Below are 7,147 nucleotides of genomic sequence, written 5' to 3'. Positions count from 1 at the left end.
ATGCCACCATGTGTCTGTCAATTTGTCATACCATTATGGGTTGCATGTTGTTACCATGCTGGGAGCTATGCCACCAGTGTTTCAACTACCACCAGGGTCACTGATAGGTTTCAGAGGAGCTTCCAGACTGAGACAAACTAATAGTTAAGAAAGAAGGCCTGGTGATGTACTTCTGAAAATCAGCCAGTGAAAACCCTATTAATCGCTACAGAATATTGTCAAATACAGTGCTGGAAGATGAATTCTCTAGGTTGGAAGGCACTTAACATTTACGGTGGCTGTAACAACGGTCTAGAAACCCTGGTGGCATAGTGGTTAAGTACTACAGCTACTAACCAAAAGGTTGGCAGTTCGAATCCACCAGGCTCTCCTTGGAAACTCTATGGGGCAGTTCTACTGTGTCCTATAGGGTCGCTATGAGTCAGAATTGACTCGATGGCAATGGGTTTGTTTGTTTTTTTTTTTTTTGGTAGCGGTGTGCTCAGCTTACCAACAAATCTGAGGATAGTACAAGACAGAGCAACATTTCCTTCTGTTGTGCATAGGATAGCCATGAGTCAGAGCTGACTGACTGAACCATAACTAACAACAATTCCTGTAAAGGAAAAGGGTGAGAGTGGTGAGAGGGAAATAATGCTACCTTTGTGATTTTTTGTTTGTTTTTAACTATATACCTTTAGTGCCATAATAATAGAATTAAAGAAACAGCAGTGAGTTTATTCAAGAATGCATTGAGCACTCACAAATATGAAAATTACTATGAGGGACCTAATAATAAGTTATACATGTGGCATTCTTTAAAAACTTAGTATTTAGTGTGGAAAGTATCAGACATGCCTAAGTCTTTTGTTAACTAATTTTAATGCAAGGTTAAAAGTTATAAGGGCCAAATGGAAAGGCAGATATGTAATACCAAAATTCAGAAGAAGGAAAGGAGTGGAGGTTATAAGACAAAGCTTCAAAGGGGAGATTGAGAATCATAGGCCTTGAAAGATATGTATGATTTGGACGTTTATGAGGCCATCTACTAGGCTTATCTAGGCTGTAGGAACAGCATAAGCAATACCATGGAGGACAGGGTGGAAGGGCTTAGAGACTTCAGGAAATAGTAGTTTCCCTGAACTTGAGCAAAGTGTGTGAAAGGGAGAAATGGAAAGGGTAGGGTGAAGATGGGCAGGCTCTGATTATAGAACACCTTGGAAAGTGGGCTAAGCAGCACAGATTTCACCTTTCTCTATAACATGAAGAGCTGAACATCCTGGGCCTTTAATGAATATGAAATGACAGGAATAAAATTTAAAACCCTCAGGAAGTTACACCTGCAGTTCATAATAAATACACTGGCAATAGTAATCCAGCAATAGTAGGCCTTTATAATAAGGCAAATACTTACATTTATTCATAACATGCTAAATTTTTCTTCTTATAGATTCACTGAAGATACTAATAATTATAAACCTGAAACATTTACTGCATTTTTAGATGCTAGACGCTAGGAAGATGCAAAAAGAGCACAAAATACTCTTTGCTTTAATCAACTTCTTTATCTAGTTAAGAGCACAAAACCAAATCATGCAAAGCAATTAGAATAGAACCAAGTGATTCATGTAAGTGCCAAATTAATAAGAAATTTCAGTGAAGAAAAAAAGAAGTTGGGGGGGGCTGGCTTAATCAGGGAAGGTTACTCAGAGATATCTGCAAAATTTTATGTACAAAGACATTTTTTGCTATGTAGTTTGCAATAGAGAAAACTTAGAAGCAACCACCATTTCAAACTATTAGAAACTATCAGGCAGGATTTTGCCTGTCTTGCCCACTATTCTATTTTCGGTGTACATAGCAGATGTTCAATAATTACTAGCTAAATCTGTGTTATGGATAATTGGGCAGTCATTAAAGATAATGCTACTCAAGACTGTTTAATAACAGGTGGAAAAGTGAGCCTTATATTATCAGGTAATAATGTAGGATCTCTCTCTCTGTCTTTGTCTCTCTCTGTATGTCTCTCTCTCTCTCTTTTTCTCTATTACATACAGAGAAAACACACAAAAAAATTTTTTAAGGGTGTTTGTTTTGTATGGTAGACTTAACTAAGCTAGTTTTACTTTTACCAACAATATATGAGTGCCCAACTAATTACACTTCTGCTAGAGTATTTTTTCATCAATTTGGTTGTATGTATGGATTCTATTATCATCATAATCATTATTCGACCAAAAATATTTGAGCTTATATATTATAAAAAATGTGCCAGGAGGCGGGGCCAAGATGGCAGACTAGGTGGACACTACCGCGAATCCCTCTTGCAACAAAGACTCGGAAAAACAAGTGAATTGATCGCATACATAACAATCTACGAACTCTGAACAACAAACACAGACTTAGAGACGGAGAACGAACAAATACTGGCAGTGATCGTTTTCAGAACCAGGAGCCAGCGTACCAGCTGATTACCTGGAAAAACTAGTTTCCCAGTAATGGCTCGGAGACAGCAGTCCATATCAAACCACATAAAGAAAAAGACCATGACAGCTTCTCCAACGCCCCAAACAAAAGAATCAAAATCTTTCCCAAATGAAAATACAATCCTGGAATTATCAGATACAGAATACAAAAAACTAATTTACAGAATGCTTAAAGACATCACAAATGAAATTAGGCTAACTGCAGAAAAAGCCAAGGAACACACTGATAAAACTGTTGAAGAACTCAAAAAGATTATTCAAGAACATAGTGGAAAAATTAATAAGTTGCAAGAATCCATAGAGAGGCAGCATGTAGAAATCCAAAAGATTAACAATAAAATTACAGAATTAGACAACGCAATAGGAAGTCAGAGGAGCAGACTCGAGCAATTAGAATGCAGACTGGGACATCTGGAGGACCAGGGAATCAACACCAACATAGCTGAAAAAAAATCAGATAAAAGAATTAAAAAAAATGAAGAAACCCTAAGAATCATGTGGGACTCTATCAAGAAGGATAACTTGCGAGTGATTGGAGTCCCAGAACAGGGAGGGGGGACAGAAAACACAGAGAAAATAGTTGAAGAACTCCCGACACAAAACTTCCCTGACATCATGAAAGACGAAAGGATATCTATCCAAGATGTTCATCGAACCCCATTTAAGATTGATCCAAAAAGAAAAACACCAAGACATATTATCATCAAACTTGCCAAAACCAAAGACAAACAGAAAATTTTAAAAGCAGCCAGGGAGAAAAGAAAGGTTTCCTTCAAGGGAGAATCAATAAGAATAAGTTCAGACTACTCAGCAGAAACCATGCAGGCAAGAAGGGAATGGGACGACATATACAGAGCACTGAAGGAGAAAAACTGCCAACCAAGGATGATATATCCAGCAAAACTCTCTCTGAAATATGAAGGAGAAATTAAGATATTTACAGATAAACACAAGTTTAGAGAATTTGCAAAAACTAAACCAAGACTGCAAGAATTGTTAAAGGAGATTGTTTGGCCTCATGACCAATAATATCAGGTACCAGTACAATACAAGGTCACAAAACAGAACGTCCTGATATCAACGCAACTCAAATAGGGAAAGCACAAAAACAAACAAATTAAGATTAATTGTAAAAAATAAATAAATAAACAAAATAATACACATAACAGGGAATCATGGAAATCAATAGATAAACGATCACAATAATCAAAAAGAGGGACTAAATATAGGAGGCATTGAACTGCCAGATGGAGAGTGATACAAGCCGATATAGAACAATATAAGTTAGGTTTTTACTTAGAAAAATAGGGGTAAATAATAAGGTAACCACAAAAAGGAATATCAATTCCATACCTCAAGAAAAAAGCCAAGAAAAATGTAACGACTCAACTAACATAAAGTTAAACATTATGAAAATGAGGATCTCACAATCTACTAAGAAAAAGTCTCAGCACAAAAAAGTATGTGGAAAAATGAAATGGCCAACAACACACATGAAAGGGCATCAAAATGACAGCACTAAAAACTTATTTATCTATAATTACGCTGAATGTAAATGGACTAAGTGCACCAATAAAGAGACAGAGAGTCATGGACTGGATAAAGAAACATGATCCATCTATATGCTGCCTACAAGAGACACACCTTAGACTTAGAGACACAAACAAACTAAAACTCAAAGGATGGAAAAAAATATATCAAGCAAACAATAAGCAAAAAAGAAGAGGAGTAGCAATATTAATTTCTGACAAAATAGACTTTAGACTTAATCCACCACAAAGGATAAAGAAGGACACTATATAATGATAAAAGGGACAATTGATCAGGAAGACATAACCATATTAAATATTTATGCACCCAATGACAGGGCTACAAGATACATAAATCAAATTTTAACAGAATTGAAAAACGAGATAGACACCTCCACATTTATAGTAGGAGACTTCAACACACCACTTTCGGAGAAGGACAGGACATCCAGTAAGAAGCTCAATAGAGACACGGAAGACCTACTTACAACAATCAACCAACTTGACCTCATGGACTTATACAGAACTCTCCACCCAACTGCTGCAAAATATAGTTTTTTTTCTAGTGCACATGGAACATTCTCTAGAATAGACCACATATTAGGTCATAAAACAAATCTTTGCAGAATCCAAAACATCGAAATATTACAAAGCATCTTCTCAGACCACAAGGCAATGAAACTAGAAATCAATAACAGAAAAACTAGGGAAAAGAAATCAAATACTTGGAAAATGAACAATACCCTCCTGAAAAAAGACTGGGTTATAGAAGACATCAAGGAGGGAATAAGGAAATTCTTAGAAAGCAACGAGAATGAAAATACTTCCTATCAAAACTTCTGGGACACAGCAAAAGCAGTGCTCAGAGGCCAGTTTATGTCGATAAATGCACACATACAAAAAGAAGAAAGAGCCAAAATCAGAGAACTGTCCCGACAACTTGAACAAATAGAAAGTGAGTAACAAAAGAACCCATCAGGCACCAGAAGAAAACAAATAATAAAAATTAGAGGTGAACTAAATGAATTAGAGAACAGAAAAACAATTGAAAGAATTAACAAAGCCAAAAGCTGGTTCTTTCAAAAAATTAACAAAATTGATAAACCATTGGCTAGACTGACTAAAGAAAAACAGGAAAGGAAACAAATAACCCGAATAAGAAACGAGAAGGACCACATCACAACAGAGCCAAATGAAATTAAAAGAATCATTTCAGATTACTACGAAAAATTGTACTCTAACAAATTTGAAAACCTAGAAGAAATGGATAAATTCTTGGAAAAATACTACCTACCTAAACTAACACATTCAGAAGTAGAACAACTAAATAGACCCATAACAAAAAAAGAGATTGAAACGGTAATCAAAAAACTTTCAACAAAAAAAAGCCCTGGCCCGGACGGCTTCACTGCAGAGTTCTACCAAACCTTCAGAGAAGACTTAACACCACTACTACTGAAGGTATTTCAAAGCATAGAAAAAGATGGAAAACTACCCAACTCATTCTATGAAGCTACCATCTCCCTGATACCAAAACCAGGTAAAGACATTACAAAAAAAAAAAATTATAGACCTATATCCCTCATGAACATAGACGCAAAAATCCTCAACAAAATTCTAGCCAATAGGATTCAACAACACATCAAAAAAATAATCCACCCTGATCAAGTGGGATTTATACCAGATATGCAAGGCTGGTTTAATATCAGAAAAACCATTAATGTAATCCATCACGTAAATAAAACAAAAGATAAAAACCACATGATCTTATCAATAGATGCAGAAAAGGCATTTGACAAAGTTCAACACCCATTTATGATAAAAACTCTTACCAAAATAGGAACTGAAGGAAAATTCCTCAACATAATAAAGGGCATCTATTTTTCAAAGCCAACAGCCAATATCACTCTAAATGGAGAGAACCTGGAAGCATTTCCCTTGAGAATGGGAACCAGACAAGGATGCCCTTTATCACCGCTCTTATTCAACATCGTACTGGACGTCCTAGCCAGGGCAATTAGGCTAGACAAAGAAATAAAGCGTATCTAGATTGGCAAGGAGGAAGTAAAGCTATCACTATTTGCAGATGACATGATCGTATACACAGAAAACCCTAAGGAATCCTCCAGAAAACTACTGAAACTAATAGAAGAGTTTGGAAGAGTCTCAGGTTATAAAATAAACATACAAAAATCACTTGGATTCCTCTACATCAACAAAAAGAACATCGAAGAGGAAATAACCAAATCAATACCATTCACAGGAGCCCCCAAGAAGATAAAATACTTAGGAATAAATCTTACCAAGGATGTAAAAGACCTATACAAAGAAAACTACAAAGCTCTACTACAAGAAATTCAAAAGGACATACTTAAGTGGAAAAACATACCCTGCTCATGGATAGGAAGACTTAACATAGTAAAAATGTCTATTCTACCAAAAGCCATCTATACATATAACACACTTCCAATCCAAATTCCAATGTCATATTTTAAGGGGATAGAGAAAAAAATCACTAATTTCATATGGAAGGGAAAGAACCCCCGGATAAGCAAAACATCACTGAAAAAGAAGAAGAAAGTGGGAGGCCTCACTCTATCTGATTTCAAAACCTATTATACAGCCACAGTAGTCAAAACAGTCTGGTACTGGTACAACAACAGGCACATAGACCAATGGAACAGAATTGAGAACCCAGATATAAATCCATCCATGTATGAGCAGCTGATATTTGACAAAGGACCAGTGTCAGTCAATTGGAGAAATGATAGTCTTTTTAACAAATGGTGCTGGCATAACTGGATATCCATTTGCAAAAGAATGGAACAGGACCCATACCTCACACCATGCACAAAAACTAACTCCAAGTGGATCAAAGACCTAAACATAAAGACTAAAACGACAAAGATCATAGAAGAAAAAATAGGGACAACCCTAGGAGCCCTAATACAGGGCATAAACAGAATACAAAACATTACCAAAAATGACGAAGAGAAACCAGATAACTGGGAGCTCCTAAAAATCAAACACCTATGCTCATCTAAAGACTTCACCAAAAGAGTAAAAAGACCACCTACAGACTGGGAAAGAATATTCAGCTATGACATCTCCGACCAGCGCCTGATCTCTAAAATCTACATGATTCTGTCAAAA

Source organism: Elephas maximus, chromosome 5, assembly GCF_024166365.1.
Source record: "Elephas maximus indicus isolate mEleMax1 chromosome 5, mEleMax1 primary haplotype, whole genome shotgun sequence".
Lineage (NCBI taxonomy): Eukaryota > Metazoa > Chordata > Mammalia > Proboscidea > Elephantidae > Elephas > Elephas maximus.
The sequence above is the reverse complement of the archived record's forward strand: the minus strand, read 5'-3'. Positions refer to the sequence as shown.